This window comes from Rhea pennata, chromosome 16, assembly GCF_028389875.1.
Source record: "Rhea pennata isolate bPtePen1 chromosome 16, bPtePen1.pri, whole genome shotgun sequence".
Lineage (NCBI taxonomy): Eukaryota > Metazoa > Chordata > Aves > Rheiformes > Rheidae > Rhea > Rhea pennata.
The window spans coordinates 2887378-2907026 of NC_084678.1; the positions used below are offsets into that span (position 1 = coordinate 2887378).

Consider the following 19649-nt stretch of genomic DNA (forward strand, 5'->3'; position numbering starts at 1 on the left):
CCTCGTTTCCCCAGCTGTAAAACAGTCTCATGAGAAAACCTCAGAGTGAAATCTCACAGGAGAGCATTTTCCTGTTGCTTTTTTAGACTGTGAATTCTTTGTGTTTTGGATGTCTTCCTCTAGCGTGTAGAGAGCACTCAGCCCATTACAGGTGCCTGGGTACAGAGATGTACCAACAGCTGCTGTGGGAGAAAGAGCTCAGGGAGTCTTTTGCAATTGTGATGCTAGCGGCAAGGTCCAGATCCTTGTGGCTGTGCCACGAGCTTTTTTCTTACCTTGTGTCAATTAAAACAGCTTAAGACTTTGTTATGTCCATCTGTTTGTGTTTGGAGGGCTACAAGCATCTGTTACAGAGCTTATGAAGATGTCTAGGAGGATCAAGTGTGTGCACTGAAAAATGAACTCATGGTGTGGCACCTCATAAGCAGCAGTGGTGGTACCAAGCACTTGATGGTAGCAACAGGTTTGTATGAACAGGTCTGTTGCCGGAAGTGTAATTGGTATACCCCAATTGCTGCTACTCTTTATGGGTAATGCAAACAGTCCCAAGGCAGGAGGGCATTGACCGTTGGTCTTCCTAGACTGGCAGCATCATCTGTGCTGTAGTGTCCTCTGGGAAAAAGACACAGAGAGCTCCAGACACGACGGTGGGTCCACGAAGGGAATTTGAAGCTGCCTCTTGCTGCTATAACAGCAACGTGGCTGCAGCCTTGTGTGTGCTGCACTGTGGCTGGTGATGTTAGCCTCAGTTGTGTCCCTCCCTGGCATAGCTATGTGTCCTGCTCCTGCTTTTCTTACCAGCTAGCAGCTGTTCAGTCAGATAAAGTCTAAAATATTCTCCCACGTACTTGAAATTGAGGTATTCCCTCCCCCACCTGGAAGGGAGCAGTTGGGCTTAGGTGGGTGTCAAATGCATGGTGGATTCAATAGGAGGGAGTGAGCACCTGGGATAAGACTGTGCCCCCGGCTTGTAGTAGGGACAAATGACATCTTGGAGGTGTCACTTTTTTCAAGGGCTCAGGGTCCCCAAGTAGGGATGTTAGGCTGTCCTGAGACTCAAAGCTGGTGAAGTCTCAGTGATCACTTAAAGAATCATAAGCAATTATTGAATCAGGTCCTTTATAAGCGTATTTATGGAGAAGCACGAGGCTGGTGTTGCTCACTGCAGTGCTGTTAAGACACACACTGAAGTGGAGAAAGAACAGTTTAATTTGTGGCTTTCCGTATCCTCCAACTAATTGCTTTCCCTTTTACTCCATTCCATTGTCCCTTAGCATATAGCAGTGAGCCAGTTAAGTCACTTTTGAGGATCAGCAGGGCATTTTTAGTGTGGGTAGGTGAGACTGCAAAAGATACATTTGCAGGAGGGTCTCCACATCTGCTTTTGGAACAGATGGACAGGGTACAAACCCAACAGCAGGTGACACCAGCTTGGACTTTCCACTATGTTTTGGCCAAATGCAGTGGCTGATGACAATGAGATAATGTTTCTCTGGTGGTGGTAGACTGAGACTCTTGGTTGCATTTCAGAAGGTGACTTGTAGTACTAATATGGGCTTTTCTGCTGCAAGTGAAACGTCTTTATATCAGAAGATGTGGCGGCAAATAATACGGCAAGTGATTTATGCAGTGTTTCTCTTGGTTTTGATGAAATCAATTTCAAATTTAGAAATACTCCTTCAAGAAAGAGTGGATTTAGGGAAAAGCTGTATATTCAGATATATCTGAAGAAGAATAATTAGATGACTTTTTTATATTATAATTATTTTGTTAGTGTTTTTTTCCTAAGGTTTATCTTGGGATTAATAAAGTCAACTTCTACAAAGCCTGTGGTGCCTGGGGATCCATCAGAAAGAGGGAGGCTATTGCTGTAGAGAGAAGTGCTTGTTTCAGAAAGGGCAGTGCTGAGATGAAGTGTAGTAAGATGTTTTTGACAGGAGGTCATGAGGGAACTCTGTTTCTATTGCATGCACATGTACACACAGGCTCCAAGATAAAAATACATACACATACATATACACATTATGTACGTATAGATATATATATAGCTGTTCACTCTTCATCTGAACATTAAGCAAATATCACACTTGGGGAGGGGGGAGGAGTTCTCTCTCCTCCGTCTTGCTGATAGGATTTGATGGAAGGATGAAGGTATTGTCCTGGAAATGACCTTGGAGTAAGAAATATTTTTCTGAAGCTTTTTCTGTTTGCTAATGCCAGAAGACAGTAAGAAACAAAGCAAATCTATTTTTTCCATCTTTTTGAAACCCCTGGCTGGCAGGGTTAACTTACTTGCATATCAGTAGGAATGCCAGTGGCTACTTATTTTTAAGCCTGATCCTTTCCAGGACAACCGTATATTACTCTCCTAAGGTCAAACCTAAAGAAATGAGTGAAACTAAGCTGTCATAGGAGCAGAAATGCTTTTCCTTCTGTGCTGATGCTTACCTCCATGGAGAGCCGCCATATCACCTCTCAGCCTGTATTTAGGCTGAACAAGCTGAAACCAGGCAACCACTTTCTGGATGAAATCATTTTTTTGGTTCTGGACTATGGAGCTGCTACTTGTCCCTTCCCAGCTGGTGCAGTGTGGCCATTCTCCAGGGCAGCTGGGTCAGAGTTGCCGTAATCTGCATGCTCATCTGCTACTTGGCTCTTTTTTGAAAACCTCCTAATCTGTTAAGCTTGCCCCAAATGATTTTTTCTGTATTTTCAGAGAAACAGCAACGTGGTATTTCAGTGCTGCCTTCAAAGGTCCAAACCAGATGCAAGGATGAACCAGCCTGATTAAAACCCAGGCTAAATCTCGAGGAGACAATTCCCTGGGGATCTGTCTAGAGCAGTTCTCTGGGGAAGGAGATATTAGCAGTGCTTGTTTCTTTATGCTGAGGAGGCGTCTCAGCCCTGTCGGTAGCTTGTGGTCATTTCTGTTCAGCCGAGGAAGACATGCTCAGGCAGTGACTGCAAGCTGCTGCTGGCACCGTCCCACCACAGCGAGCTGCCTGTACGGCATGTGAAATCACCAGATCAAATTCCCTGGTCGCCCAAGTTGACTGGCCAAAGTCAGTAGCATCTTAGTAGCAGAAGAAAATACCGATAGGAACTGATTGTGGTATTTTCCACCTGATGCTCACCATTTCTGCCTCTTAGCCATACAAAATCTGCCAAAAGTTAAGAATTATGCACACCACATAAAGGTCTCAAAATCCAAGATGCTGTTTGTTTTAGATTATCAGTCAGTTCTGGGAGCGACAGAGAAACCTGTCACAACATTACATAACCCTAGCCAAGCAATATTTTTTTTTCTACTGTGTGAAATAATTCAACAAATTTCTAATTACAGAAATCTAATTAAAGGCTGAATGTAACAACTATGCCTAATCATAATGATACACCCATTTCATTAAAAAATGAAATTGGTTATGTACAACAAACCATCCAATTTAGTAGCCAATTAGTACACTCCTCTCCAGCTGGAGCTGTGCAAGCACCAACTCATGCGCCTGTCCGCAGGAGGTCTGCATGCCCAAGCTGAGGCATGCAGCAGCGCGTGCCTCGTCTTGTGCGTCCACATTTGCATCTTCAGTTCTTCAAGTCAGTTTTCAAGAGGTATCCTTGTAAGGTGGCAGGTGAGAAGCTCTCCCAAATGTCTGAAGGTCAGTCAGCTTTGAGGGGTTATGAGGCATAATGCTGCAAGCAGCTTGCCCAAGCATCGAGCTGGTGCTAGGCTTGGGTCTGGCAGAGTATTTTTTTTTTTTTTCTTTCGGAAGTCCTTGAGTGGAAGGCCAGCAGATGTACCTTTGCTTAATTTTCATTTTGATTCTACTTGATGTTTTGGTTGGCTCTCATGAACTGAGTAGCACAAAAAAAGTATTTCCTCTAACTCTGTGGTCTTTTCCTCCAAGTTGAGGTTTTCAGGAAGCTGCAATAAAACCTGGAATGGACAGCATCTGTCTGATTAAAGTGCGTTTTGGAAAACTCCTCCGATCAGCTTTTCCATAGAGGTGTGTCTGATGACAGCAGCAAGATAAAAGTGAATAACCACAGCATCAGGCAACAGGCAGTAAACTAATACCAGTCACGCTGTCCATGTGCCAGATAGCTTGTCAGGTCTCTGCTGACTGATGCAGTGGTCTATTGATTCTTCCTATCAGCCGTGATACAGTACCCACTTTTGCAGGAGTTTTAGCAGTGTTTGTGTCTGGAGGAGACAGTTTCTTACAACAAGAGACGAGCCTTAATCCATGCAGTAGAGTATAAGTTGTGGAGGGAATGGATGTGCTTGTAGGCATAAGTGGAGTTTTCTGTTCATATTTTTGCAGTAGTTTATTGCTGAAATCACTCTAAGTTGCAAAACAACTTAGGCTTTATCCTTCCCGTAACTTTGCTTACGCATTTGAAAGTTTATCCTACAGCTTGGAGACTGAGCCCAAATTTCTGGCAGGCCTACAGTCCTTAGCCGGCAAGAATTCAAATGTCAGATGGGGAGCCAAATATGGGACAGAGGGAATAATATCAGGGCAATGAGGTTAAATAGATATATAATTGATTTTTTTCAGTGCTGGTCTCATTTGTAAATCCATTAAGGTTAATGAAGGAAGGCAAATTAAATTGAGCAGCCCTCTGGGGCAAGCTTAGCCTGGCATACAGCCTCTTCTTGGTGTGCCCCCAATATTTGTGATGGCTACATCTTGTTGTCAGCTTTTTTTTTTCTTATTTACTCCAGCTGAAAGGAGCTGAGCTCTGTTTGCTACAACCATTTTAACTTACAAGAAAACTACAAGTTAGAAGCAAACCTCCCATCTTGTTTCTTTACATAAGTACTTGGAAACTTGAGTTCATCTGGGCTTGTTTCTGATCTACCTGTAGCTGCTTCATGGACCTGTGAAACATCTGCTCTGGTTATCTTGCAAAGCCCCAGAGGCTAGAGGTTGGACAGCCATGAGTTGTATAACTTCTTCAGCCCTGCATTTCTCCGATTCCTTAAGAAGCCCTGCAGGGTTTTGCTATAAGTAGTATCTTTTTGGGTGAGGTGTCAAATATTTGTCACAGAAGTACTTGTGACATTTTGGCAAGTGTCAGCTCCAGTGCCTGAATTAAATTCTGTTATAGATAATTATATTCTGCCTACCTTCCCCTGTCTTCAACGGGTAATGTTTGATTTGACTCCCTGTTCTGAGCGAGTGGGGAACAGATGTGTGCTGATAGCAGCTGCGTACCTCAGGTGGCACGGGAGACTTATCCGCTGGGTTTATTAAAATGCTTTCAGGCAATTGGTAATATTTTGGTTGGCATCGTTCTCTATGCACTGGAGCATGCTTGGGTGATGCAGCCCACTCTGAATCCTTAAACATTAATGTGACACAGAATAATATAGTGGGGAGCTCGGAGAAGCTCTCGCACAGTAATGAGTAATTCTTGCTGTGACATTCATCATGCAGGTGCAAGAGAGAATGGAAGCAGCTTACCAAAGACCAGGGCTCAGCTCCAAGCTTTGGGGTCTTTTGTTCTTGTGGCTGTGCCTAAAGGTGGGGAGAAAGCAGGTTTATGGGATGCCAGACACTGGAGCGGAAGAGCCTGACTGTTTGTGTGGGAGGCTGGACTTGATACTAAGGTGTACAAGAAGGGTTTGTTAGAGATGGAGAACGCCTGGGACAGGCTGTGCCCTTTTCCTGCAGCACAAGCGAGCTCTGCCCATGCAGTGGGCTCACATCCAGCCAACATCAAACTGCCTCGGGGTCTCTCGGAGGAAGAGGAAATGCTCTCTCTGCCGGGATGTGTGGTGTCCGTGCTCACGAGTGCCTGTGCCGTGCTCTTGTCCTGCCTCTCCTCTTGCTGAAAGCCTAGCCCTGGCGCTGGCACGCAGGAGCAGAGGTGAGCTGTGATCTCTTATGCCAGAGCTGCATTTCTGAGCCCTGTGCTCACCCGTCACCTTGCGTCCAGACTGTACATCATCATGACACAGCCTGCCTCGCTGCATGCCGAAACACTAACGGCATCCTGCAGAAGACACCTGCCTGCTTGGCCAGCATGGGGTCTGGAGCAGAGATAGCCAAGAGAAAGCCTTGACATCTTCTCAAGGGGTAGGGCTTCTTCACTGGTTTCTCTCCTGCTGGCCTCAAAGCGTGTGGGAAGGATACGTGTGTCATTACACAAATGGGTCCAAAGGTTCGGTCACCAACAGAAGGTCATTTTTCCTTAGAATCATTTATGCTTAGCTCTGTTAAATCATAGATGTCTGTCGTGGATAATAGATCATATCCTGTCTGTCCCCGGGCTGCTGATGTATTGCTCCATACAGCTAATTCAGCAGTCTTCTTTGCTGATCATTTTTATGCCTTCAAGTGACCAGACTTCCAAGAGCTTCCTGAGCTCACTTATTTTAACGTTTGCTTTTATAAATGAGCAGACAGCAAACTGGGATGCCTCATATTCCCCGCCATGCCACAGCTGCTGCTTCCTGACACCTGCAGGCATCTGGCCTGTGGCATGGTGCTATTTAACCTTGTTAAATAAGACTTAACAGATGTTACTAGATGGAAGTACTCAGCCAAATGCCACTCCTCTGGGTCTCATTTGAGCTTCTGTGCTCAGGCTTTCTTTGTGCGTGCTCAGGCTCCCTTTAAGAGCAAGAGAGGAACAAAATCAGGTTGGGAAAGTTATAACTTGTTGTGGCCATTTGCAATACGTTCCCTCAGGCTCTGAGACCTTTGGGGAAAACACCCACAGCTCTGCAATCCACAGCTTTCAGCCCAGTTTGACTTCAGTGAAGCTAAGCCCAGCTACCTCTGATTTGCACTGGCATGCACTGGTATGTGCGTAGCAGTTATTGCAGTCAGGTAGGGGAGACCAAATTAAACCAGAGAGATCCGGAAAAGGTTTTGGAAATGTGGGATGCACAAAGGGTTGGAACAGCAGGGAGAAGGAGCCCCAAGGAGTTGGTAGGAGAGCCCTGGGGAGAGCAGAGGCTCAGAGGAATGGAGGTTTCAGCTCAGCACTGAATACAGAATGTGGCCAGAGGGCTGAAGGATCATTCAGAGACCTGTCACTGAAAGCTACCGTCCCTCACAGGCTCTCCAGACAAGTTGCTTTCTGCTCTGTGCTAAATGCAGCAAAATATTGTTTCAGGTGTCTTTGCGTCTTCCTGCTCTTTTGCAGCAAGGAGAGACCTTGGTGAAGACAGCTCACAGGGGCAGGGAAAGGCACGGGGCAAGGTGCAAAGCTAATGTCCAAGTGGCTTGAGTAGTTCTTGGGTGCAGTCTTGGGGAACCTTTCCTGTATGTTGGAAGCTTGCCTCTTTCCCACTGTAGTCATCCAGAAGCAGATTAAGCCACCTGGGACATGGCCATTTCAGAGCTGGCTCAAGTACCATCTCCTTCCCTTAGCACTGAGACCTGCCAACTCTGTTGGCTTTAGCTTGGATTCTGCTGCTGTATTTCTTTTGGGCCACGGATTATCTTTCCTCTGGACATCTGGCCTCTTGGGCTGATGAATAACTGAAAAATGAGTGCAGCAGATGCACAGTGCCAGTCTTGCACGCAGGAGGCATATGGCATGTCTTACGGCACACAGGGCAGTGACTGAGCCTCTGGGATAGATTTTCCGCTTGGATGCCACAGACTCCCTGCAGGTCTGTAAATGGACCACGCAGAGGCTTGGACCTTGAGCTCAGTTATAGCGCAGGCAATTGGGAAAAGCTTTTCCACCAGCTGAGCTGACCAGCAGCTCGCAGGGTTAATGCACCCGGTGAGAGCTGTGCCTCGTAATGAAGTCCCTGGTGTAACATCAGTGCAACCCCCAAGAGAAGCGGTGATTTTCATGCCTTGCCGTTTCACTGTGTTCCTGCATGTTACTGTGCTTTGTGCAGCAGCTAAAAATGATTACAAGAAAGGCTTTGAGCCTGCAACGAGGGAAAGGGAACCTCTGTGTCTGGACAAGAGAAATTGGACTCCTACAGCTGGCAGGAGCCTGTCAGTCATGCAAGCAGCATGTGTGAGAAGGTTTCAGTCTCTCTTGCTGGATAGTCACTGTCTCAATAAACAAACAGGTTCTGTTTTTGTCTTCAGTCACCCTACCAATGCCTCTTGCTAGCCTTGACTTTTTGGCTTGTCTCTGTATTTTTAGCTGCAGGACACCCTGTCCCCGACCTTGGAGAGGACCTGAGTTTTCTCATACCTTTCCAAACATGTAAAGCCACCTCTCACCCTTTGCAGTGTCCATGTGAAAAGAAAGGGAGGGTGTAAACAGTTTTTTCCACCTTTGCACCATTGTAACTAAATCAAGGCCCCAAAGCATGAATCTCTGTTTGCCTGAGAGTTTATTTCACTTAGTTGTTTTGAATAAAAGTATTTGAGGAAGGATGAGGGAAGATTTTGTCCTCTTGACAAGATCCAACTAAGTAATGGTGGAGGAGCCCTTACGTGCAACCAGCTCAGTGGTTAAAAGGCAGGACCTTGCGGATGCTGGAGGTCGGGTATAGACTGATGCTGCTGAATTAATTCTTGTGCTCTGAACCTGACAGGTTCAGGATGGAGCATAGCCCTCACTGCCATGCCCAGTGACAGATCTCTCTTCCCTGCTATCTCATGAACCAGCCCTGGTTCTGATCTAAGGTTTTGCTCCTTGTCACTGATTTTAGCAGTGTCACTTTGGGTATACAGTGGCTCTGTCAAAGGCAACGCTTGCCTGCTGCCTGCCTTGGAAGTCTGCAGCCCTAGATATCCTGTGTGTATTTGTGCCAGAGGACCTTCATGGATTTTGTTCTTCATTCACTCTCTGCCTGTTTAGGAGTTGTGGAGAAACCCCTGCTGGCTTTGTTGTATTGGGAATGGGGAACTCGGTTGAATAGCAATGTGACTCCAGGCTTTTTTTTGCTTCTCCTAGTCTTCAGGTCCATGCCTTTGATCTTCTTTTCATCAGCTCAGGACTTCTTTTCTCCTTCAATTCTAGGCAAACATCTCTGCAGAAAGCTGCAGGGTGCAGAATGTTTTACCTTCTATGTTTTGCCTCATTCATATACAGAGAAGAGGAGAAAAAAAACGAATGCGTTCAGTAAAATGCACTATTTCCTTGTATTTTCCTGAGAGAAGGAGTGAGTTTGGGAGTTTATTGTCTTTTATTTTGAGGTATAAAACAATTTAGCCCACTGCAAAATTAAAAGTCATTTTGAGTAAACGATCCAATGTTTTTCGTTTTGCAAATGCTGGAAATGAGCGTGTGTTACACTGCGCTGTGGTTTCCATCAGGACGCTTCACTGTTGTGGGCAGGACTCAGGAAGGGGAATGGGCGTTTTTGAGCAGTTAAATGCTTGTGTTTACCCAGTCTGGAAAGTGCTCCTTGTCTAAGTGCTTTCACGCTCTCACTCCCTGATGCTTGTCACCGGCCTTTGGGGGCTCTAGAGCTCTAGACCATCCTTCTCACCTGCTCTTTTTGCACGAAAGTCCTGATTCAGACTCTTGCTGAGGCATGGACTACAATTTAAGTGTCTGAACAGTTCCCTTGATGTAATTAGGACTATTTGCGTGCTTGGAGTGGAGCACCTGCTGAAGTCCTTTGCAGAGCGATATGATGGGCTTTGCAGGGCCCTCAACCTGTCAACACCACTCCTTGCCCCTGTAGCTTGAGCGTAAGCTGAGCCCGCAGTTGTGCCAGCTCCCTGCTGGCTGCCGTTGCCGAGACCACGTCCCGCGGTCCATGCTCGTGCTGCACTGACGTGCGTCCCACGGCGAGTGCACGGGCACCCCACTGCCCTCCGCCTCCCTGGGCCGCCGTTGCAGCCACTGCCACAGGGAACATGACACAGGCACGGCGGGTTTTAGCTGACCGGAGCGTCAGTGCAAGGGGGCAGATGCGGATATGTTTTTATGCAGCGTGAGCAGGAGGCCACCAGCTCCGCGCAGCTGCTCCCCCAGCGCCTGGGTGGACAGATCAGTGCTGCCGTGTGCATGCGCTCTGGCATGGTTGGTGGCAATGGCTTGAGTCTGCCCTCCCTGTCCTCTGCCAAGGAAAAGTAGCTAACTCTACTTGTGCTGTTATTCCACTGCAGATCATCCTGGGAGAAGGCCCTGTGCACTACCCAAGTAACAAAACTTAGCCATCACCATGCCAGATATAGCCAACTTTCAATTATAGGAGAAAAATGTGCGTTTTGAGGGGCAGCTGTAGGGTTCCTTAACAAGAAACTACTGCTAGATTTGCACAGGCAATGTTATCCAGCCTTCCTGTGCAACTGGTGCTACCCAAGCTAATAATTTCCTATCCGAGTGCCAATCTGAGCAGCCGAGGTATTTTGTGTTTTTTAATGTGCATCTGCTGCACCTGAATTAATGGAAAAATGGACTGAAACTAAGACTAGGGCACTGAAGGCAGGGAGTGACAAATTGGCTTCAGAGCACGGCAGCAGCAAGCACTGTCATGGGTTCACACATTGACCTTTATCTGAACAGAACTGTATGCAACAGATAAGAATATTTAACAATAATTAATGTCACATCAGCACGGAGAACAAAATGACTACATCAAACCGGCAAGAATTCCACTGCAAATTACTCAAAGGAGAAATGTCAGCTTCTTCGTATCTGCAACCTGCCTCGTGCTGATGGTGCTGGAATTAGAAAGGAGGGTGTGCGAGTGAAGAAGCTATTAAAAATGATTTAGGGACTGGGATAATATATATATACATGAGCAAGAGGGATGGAATCAAGCAGAGCAATAGCAGGCCTGCTGGACCAGAGCTGTGTAAAATCAAACACTAAACGGAGCTGCTAATTGGATGCATAAATGTGTATAAAGCTATTATCTCTGCCGTTGAAATTTTGACAGGTGGCTTAGAGTGTTTTCCCTTTCGCCTCTGTGCTTCAGCAGACAGCTCTTGCCCTGGCAGGTTAGTCCATGGTGGGATTTTATAGACTGGGAGAATCATTGCTGACATTAGATGTTGAAGTGGTTCTTGTTCTTGCTCCGAACCAGAGTCATCTCTCCCAGCTCCCGTAGAGGAAGGTGCGGAGCCCGGTACGGAGTTACGCTAGGCTGATGGGGATGTCTGCTGGACTCAGTTGCCATCCACCACAGCAGGCAGCATCAGTGTCGGGCAGATGTTTTAAAGTGGTGCAAGCTCCAGGGGATGTTTTTGTTCCTAGCACGGACCAGGGGAGAGTCTGCAGTCCCTAATTTAATTTAAAAAACAATTTCGATCCATTGCATCCAGTCACTGGTAGTGGATTTCATCAATCCGGACGACAAAACAAACTGCCTGAAGAGGACTGAACTCCATCCTGCCCTGCCTCCTCTGCTGGGACGTATCCCCAGCCCCGGAGCGTGAGGCCTGGTGCTGCGCAGAGCGTCCTGGGAGCCCATGGTCCCTACCGGAGCACGGCACAGAGCGTCCTGCGGCCCTTGCCATACCTGGGAGCCATGTGTGCCTCACGCTGTTATCGTCCCACCAGGAAATGCTGCACTGCAGCTTGAGGATTTTGAAGTAAGCAATTTGATCCAGACCCTGGTGAAGTCCCAGGAGAGGTGGGTGGTGCCCAGAAGTCCCTGAAGGCCACCCCATGCTATGAGTCCAGCCCATCCATCTGGGAATGCTTACCATGTGCAGTGTGTTGGAGATGTGCTGAGTGCACTCTGCTTGCCTGGACCATGCAGGGGCATTGATGATGTTTGCCAGGTGACGATGCCTCTGGCTCTGTTTTCTGTAAAATGGAGGAAGTGCCTGTCTCTCCCCCCCTCCACAAGGTTGACAACAAGACATCCAACCAGAGGATGGTATATTGTTTTCCTGAGGGCCAAGTCCTGTATTTGAATCTCAGATCATGTTTCACTGAGGCTGATGAGAGTGGTGAGACATTTGACTTTTGTTAGGAAGCCTAGGCATGAGCATCTCCGCTGCAGATGTGGTCTCCGCTGCACCATGAGACAGGTAGAGGAGGCGTTTTGAAGTTGGGGTTTAGCACATAGCCCTGTGCAGATTTCAAAACCGGATTTTGATTTCTTTCAAAGGAAAAAAAAGGGTGTTTTGGTATTAGACTTTGGTTTGCTGGTTTGATCTTTGGGATAAGGGCTGTCCCCTGCTATACAGCATCTAGCATAGTTGGGTCCTGAAGCATTTCATGTTGAAGTTATTTCTGCAGCGTGTTGCTGTACTTTATCAAAAGGATGGCAGCAGAAATCTGAACTAATCAGGTATGGTCCATCCTCCTCAACTGAAACTGGCTCTGCTGCCACCTGCTCGCCAAGACAGAGATCAGTGCCTCTCTGAGCCAGTTCAGAGCCTTCTGTTAAACTCCAGCACAATCAATATAATTCATTTAGCCTAGATTGTAGGAAATTGCTCAGAATTCTAATTCACAAATTGATAAAAAGCTCAGCCATGGACATAATGAGTTGCAGTCATCCTTGGCTTGTTCCCCTAAAGCTAGTGGTGGTGCAAGGAAGCAAATTTCTAGGGTTTTTTTTTTTTTTTCTGATTGCATCTTTGCGTCCATCATAATAATATTTCCTAAACATGAATTAATTTATCTACGTGACCAATTGTGGGAAGCGTTATTAGCTTCAGTTGGTGGAGATGAGAGTGAGGCACAGAACTGAAGGGTTAGGTTTAGCTCAGTTGACTAGAGTGTGGTGCTGCTAATGCCAAGGTCACGGGTTCAGTTTGTGTAAGGGCTACGCTGAGGGTTGAACTAGATGATCTCCAGAGGTCCCTTCCAACCTTACTGTTCTATGATTCTGTGAAATGAGAAGTCCAGCTGGAGCCTAAGGTCATGAAGTGAGTCTGGGAAAGAGCCAGAAACTGATCTGGCTTCTCTTGAATTTCTGGTTGGTGCCTCAAAGGCCAATGCTGTTTGCAATCCCTTAACTCAACCTATTGACCTGCTGGTCACTAATTAGTTAAGTGCCGCTCCACTGATGCAATAAGTGTTTGATGTGCTCAGCCACTAGACAAACCTAGCCCAAGGCTGGCTGAGCAATTGGAGTATCTGAATGTTGATGCACTGAGGAGAAAATCTGACATTAAAGGGTCACTGGAAGACTAAAGCCAAAGTGAAGTGTTGCTTTAAAATAACAAATTATGTTCCAAGATGATGAATTTGCATCAGAATATAGAGGCAGGACTTTGACAACAAAACAGGAGCATCTATTGATTAAAATGTGTCCATTAACATGTAGTTCCTCCCTGTATAATTTCCCACGGCCTCAGGTGTAGAAGTGTTGTTAGAAAACCAAGCAGTATTTAAATCCAGGGTGTTACTGATAGCATCTAGAGAAGGACAAAGACTAGAGTTCTCTGCTCTGACTCAAGTTTCAGTCATCTTTTTCAGGAGAAATATAGAGTCATGTAAGATTGACCAAGCAAACAAACCAACAGCCTGGAAATGCTCACCCTCTACATTTCAGCTCTGAGCTGACCTAATCTGCATTTGTTTTGAAGTCAAATTGTTTAGCTTACTCACATTTTTTGTCCATCTCTCTTAGCGTATGGGTGTGACTTTTTCACCTGTGGACTTCAAAGTTCCTTGGAAGGCAGCTGAGTGCCATCACTGCCATTGGGCTGAGGAGACCTGAGCCCCTGGTGCTCATGGACAGCCTATGCCCAAAGAAATCTGAGTGCAGAGGGGAACATGTGATGGGTCTGGCATTGGGCTTCCCCACATTGAAAGCCTCAGTGACTGAAACCAGTTTATAAAGATTTGAGCCAACTGACCTGCTCTAAATCCTATGGAGAATCTCTAACAGCACAAAAGATGAATCCCAGTTCCTGATTCCCATATAACTATCCTATGTTAGCAAACAACTCTGAATAAGCAGCTTAAACCATCTGCAGAGCTCTCCTTGCTCTTTCTTGATCATGCTCTCCGTTTAGGTTGATTTAGATTCTTAGTATTAACCTGACAGAAGTATTTCATCACTTTGTTCCATTCTCTGGGCTCTGGATCATGGAGAAAGGAGCTGGGTGACCTAAGGGAAAGCATAAACCCTTTTCCACCCAATTGCTTTCTCAGTGCAAGCTCTAAGCACCTTGAGGTCACTTCTGTAGTTGCTCACTGTCGTCTTGCCTGTGAGCACAAGGGGGTGCATCAAATGAAGCCAGACGTTTTATACAGGAGGGCAAGAGGAGGCAAAGTGATACACGGAGAGCAAGGAGCAGGAGCAGCAGTTTTAGCACTACCATCTTGGTGTCGTGAAGGCAAGTGGCTGTACTGACGTACTCACACTCACACGTCCTCAACAGTGTAAACACTGAGAGAAAAGCAAAATACTCATACAAAGACTGTTGCTGCCTCAGCATATGATGCTGAAATTACCTTCTCTTCTTTTCAAACCATTTTGCTTCCCCAAAATGCAGTTTCTTCTATCCCAGCTCGAAAGGAAATTTTTCTGAAGGAAGTTTGAGGGCACAAAACAAGGAAACCAAATAGAAGATGAATTTTCAAGTTGCACTTTCAGATTCTTACTGAGAGGTGCTGTTGGTGTCAACCTTTTATATGTGCATCCTGAGCTGGTGCTATTTCACACCAGCTCCATACTTGTTTTTAAATGACAAATAATCATGATAGGCAGTGTAAAGATGAAGCTTCTTCTCCAGTTAAATTGCATTTTCTAACCTAGCTGGAGAGGAAACCACTGGAGAGCAAGATCTTTAGGTTTAATGAAGTAGGAGGTTACTGCAAAATTAAAGTTGATTGTGTTTGTCAGAAAAATTTGGAGCTGACGTGATATTTCCAGAATATTGTGCTTCTCTGTTGTGCCCCAGGGTCTGTTTCAGGCTCTTAGAAATCCAAAATGGAAAGATCTCAAGTCAGCCCAGGTGAGAGAGTATCCAGTCCGTGATAGCTGCTCTTTGGAAATGTGTATTTCACCCACTGTAGTACTGGACTTTTCCCTCTTTACTTTTTCTGGAGTCCTTGACTCATCTCACTACCAGTGCCAGTGCAGTGGGTTGCGTTTGACACGTGGGTCATGGGGAGAAGGTGCAGGCACGATGCTGCAGGCACATCAGGTGCAGGCCTGTCTGTGCGAGTGAGAAAAGTGCATCTCATGTGCTGCTTGTGACATGGAGCAGATACAGGTTTCCCTCATCTCGTGCACAAATGACACCAAAACATGTTGAAACTCCCAAAAGGGACACAGACCTTCTGTTTGCAAACCTTCTAACTTTGACTATAACGTGCAGATTTGTTGTTTTGAGAAAATTAAAAGATGACATTTTTTTCAAAGTGCTCGAGTTGATGTCAGTTCTGGGTGTGAATTCTGACTGGCTGGAAACGCTTGCTGACTTTGGCCGCCTAAGCAAGGGACAGACCTTTAAAAGAAAAGCACAGACAGCACAGAGAAATGTGCATTAGAAAAGTGTGCATTAGACCAGAGGTGCACTGGCAGCCTCAAGGTACAGCCAGGGTATCTAAAGCCTACTGAGATGGAAGGGCGTTCTGGAAGACTCTGGCATTCACAATTAAGTGTGTCTCCACAACAGTCTTCTGTGCATAATCTTGGACTCGCTGTGTGCAGAGCCTCGTCTTCTTCCCTGCACGAGGTGGGAGGGTGGATGTGGTGCTGTGGTGGGGCTCCCTAGTTTCTGAGACCTTCAGCACTGAGAGCATGAGGTACCAACCTCACCAGTTCCCTTGGCTTCTTTATCAAAATTCAACCCTTAATGGCAAGTCCCCTGCTGTGGGGGCAAGCTGTTGGGTTGTTAAGGACCTATGATACATCTTAGTCAGTATCTATGCTGTTTCATCCTCTATTCCTTCCCCCAACTTCCTCTGAATGCCATCCAGTCCCTGTGATTTATTACCCTTCAGTGCGTTTTGCTTTTTGTTGGAGTATTTATATTTAATATTTATACCCATTATCATTCAGGGAAAGGAGGGAAATGCTTTGGAGGCCCAGAGTGAAAATAAAGTAGTACACTTCAGTGCGTTTCTTCTGTCTGAGAGATTTTATTGTTTTATCTATAGTTTGGTAGAGTATTTACCTCCGTCCTCCTCAATTTTTGAATTGCTCAGAATTGGTTGAAGTGATTCTAGAAAAATCACAGGGTGGTGAACTACACTGATTAACTCCAGCCTTGCAAGGGCTGGAACCTGCTGCTCCCTCTTCCTCGCTAGCTCATGCAGTGAAGAGCTCAGCAGAAGAGCAGGATGATTTGGGCTTTAATGCAGCTGTACCTTTGGGAAATGGGGAATGATGGAGCAACAGAGGTGGACTTTCTTTTCTTAGCTCCTCTTGGTCTTACTAGTAGAGTTCTGTCTTTGCTACCACCTCTTGTACACTTTTCATGTGAGGTTATGAATCCACTTTATAGACTCTATCTACATCCAACTTCACATCCTAAGGAGCACAAAGAGATGTAATAATTTGGCCCGGTGTCTCAGAGGCATGAGTGCATAGTGGAGCCAAGAACAGAACTCGGAGCTTTTTATGCTCTTTTCTACTCCGTGTAGTTTTTCCTCTTGTATATTGCTTCCTCTCTCACACTTTTGAGTCGTGGACAAGAAAAGCAAGGCTTGGAGCAAGGTAAGCACTTTTGCCTCTGTCAAGGGGGCTGCGTGAATCTAATTGCTGTAGTAGAGGGACCAAGTATAGGGAAGGGCATTCAGAAGCTCATCCAAAACTCGAGCAAAGCTTCTGCCCCTCTGTGCTTGGTGGGACCTCCTGTAATTCTCCATCTCCCGCTGTTCTGTCTGAGTAACGGGAAAGAAGGGGCCCACAGGGCTCTGGCAGATGTGATCACAGCAGACACCATACCTAGGCTACAAGCCATTTGCTTTTCCAGGATCCCAGTGTAACTGAGAGGTGCCATGTTCAGCACTCTGTTTGGACCTGATTTGGCCTCAAGCTTCTCTTGTTTCCCTCTTCTTTCACTTCCCTCCTGCACGAAAACCTGTTCTCGTGACATTTTTGCACTCATGTCGTTGATTCCAGCACTTTATATATTCAGTTGAGCTTCTACCAGATCTTTGGAGGACCGTTAACCCAGAATGATGGGTCTATTGAAATGGAAAGGAAGTCAGGAAACAGCATTGGGAAGTTCGTCTCCTCTGAACTCCTTCTTGGGTGACAGCAAAATTGGGCACGTGGCAAAGAGTCACCTATTTTAGCTGTTATCACTGAGGCGGTTTTATTGCGCAGAGCTTTGAACCCCTGTGCGGGGAGGATTCTTCCTTCAGTACACTGCCAAATGTGCGGAGACTTTTGCTGTGACAGCCAGTGTGTGAACTCTGATCAGCTCATTAGATACGTTTGTCTTCTCTGTTGGTTAAAGCCCAGTAGTTCATTTCTCTGTCTCTTTGATCCTTTTTCTGTTTTAATTAAAGCTTCGTTCCAATCTGACCTTTTGCAACGCAATGCTGTAGTATAATTGAGGCTGAATTGAGCCTCTAATTATGGAGGGTCTATCCTGGCAGGCTGGACAGATGAACTGACTCTCCACCTTAACATTTATTATGACTGACAGAGCCCTGACTGCTCCTTGTGTCCTCTCCGTTGGATCAGGCAGCCTGGATATCCGAGTGCCTCATAAAGCAGGGTGAAAATATGTTGCTCTTTCAACAATAAAAAGCCTTGGTTACTCAGGAAACAAATGTGGTAATAATTTACCGATTGAAAAAGATGGAAAAAGAATAGCAGGAATCTTGCATTGATTTATTGCCTCTTTTGTGTATCTTCACTAGCCCAAGAGAGTTGATCTGAAGGAGTGGCAGATGGGTTTAAGTCTCTGGATCTTGTTAGTGGTTTAGGCACTGGGCTGGCGTTATGAAGACTGGATCCAATGCTGTAAACTCTGTGCTGTTTAGAGTCTGCACTCTTAAAAAGACAGCCCTGGTCCCAGACCTTGGGGCAGGAGAGCACAGAGCACACAGGAAGTCTGAGCTACATCCTGGCTGCTTGAGCACCAGCTCCTTGCCCCAGGAGCCTGAGTGAGGATTTGGTGTGAATTTGTTTGTAGAGGGGTGAGGATTTGATGGCATGTAGATTCCACTTCTAAAGAAGCAGTTAGCCCAGTTCTTCGAAGTGTGCAAATATACTCAGCTCTGTCTCAGCCAAAGAATTCCTTGCAAGGAGGACAGCTTGCAAGCCTGGCTGTGCAGCTGCTGTTGCACGGAAGCTTGTTCAGTAGGCACCTGCATATTGCTCAACATCAAAATCAGTATAGAAAACCCGTTAGCTGCCTTTTGAACTGGAACTCCCTGGTTTAGTTTCTACCTGGCAGGTCTCTCAAGGTGATAAATCAGTGCATTGCATGTAGTGCAACTAGGAATCTCAGCCCGTAGGGGGGAAGGGGAAGCAGTAATCGTAAAGTCCCAGGACGAATCCTGGCAGTTCAGAGCGGACCCAGAGGAACACTGAACTGACTTAAAGAAAGACATGCCAATTCAGTCAACAAAATATTTCAATTCAAGTCAGCCTGACCCAAAGCAAAATTTTCATTTTCAGTTTTTCACAACAAAAATTGAAAACCATTACAAAGCTTCCATTATACTATGGAAAATTTCAGTTTTCACTCAACAAATCCCAGCCATGGTGACCAAAAATTCCTATCCACTTCTGTCTGTCAGTAACCTTGTCTTCTCAGCAAGCATTAGTAGTATTTTTCATTGGATTTCCTTACCCTGAGCCAATCTGAACCAACACCTCACCAGCTATTTCAAGTATTTAGTCCTGCTAACAGAGCTGACTGTGTCTTCTGGTTTGAGCTTCTTACTAAGCAGCTCAGAGACTTAGATCCGAAAGTCCTGGGTCTGATCCTTGCAGCAACCAGCCAGAGGCTCTTATTTCCAATACAGCATACCCTTCTCTGCTGAGGATTAGAAAGTACTGGATTATCTGCTTATCACAACTGGCGGAAAACTGTGTCCTGATTCTTGTAGGGTGAAGCTGAGATCATAGAGGGGTACTACATCTGCTCCCTGACTGGTGACGAGAAGGACTCAGAAACCGCAAGTGCCCACACCATTGCAGGTAAGTAACTGATTTTATCTCTTTTTACATTTAGAAATGACAAATGGTATTGAGAGATCTCCGTATTTCCCTGCTGTTGTAACTCTGCTGTGCTTGGAAACACTAGACAGTGAGATTTGGGGCAGGAAGGACATCTTGCTTGAGATGCAGAAGGGTATGAGTGAGTTTCATTCTGGATTCAGGCTGCAGCTTTCCCACTGAGCCTGCTGATAGTGGTCATACACTGGCCTGGGGTGAGTGTTGGCAGAGCCAAAGGTTAATGGATAGGCTGAGAATCTACCGTTCCCTTATTAGCTGTGGGCTATAAACGTTGGCGTACCTTAATCATGCCCTGATGGGCAGATCTGTGATCTTTTTGGACATGGTGAGATTCAGCACATTTTAATTTCTGGTTCATTTTTTATACTTACTGTACCTTCTTTGTTTGCAATGTGTAGTAAGTGCATGTGAATATGCTTATGGTTTCCGGGTAATTTAGGGAGCAGACTCTGGTTTTGACTTTTGTGGTGCATACTCTTGATAACCAAGTCAGCAATACCCGACAGAGAGAGTGCTTCCAGGGCCGCAGCTGTGGGGGCCAATGGTTTGTGCTGTGCCCACTGCAGAGCTGGCTGGGGAATGATGACCCAGTGCAGCACTCAGGCAGCTTAGCTCATGTTCCCCTTGCAAACTGGGAAGGGCAGTTGTC

The 19649-nt window shown here is 46.0% G+C and overlaps 1 protein-coding gene across 1 annotated transcript in view; it reads left to right on the top strand.

Annotated features, from left to right (window-relative positions):
* RALY (RALY heterogeneous nuclear ribonucleoprotein) overlaps nt 1-19649 on the top strand; it is a 147603-nt gene that overhangs the window by 38190 nt on the left and 89764 nt on the right. Inside the window, exon 2 of the mRNA XM_062589531.1 lies at nt 18871-18961. The gene's annotated coding sequence lies outside the window, so the exon portion shown is untranslated. The remainder of the gene's footprint in view (nt 1-18870; nt 18962-19649) is intronic.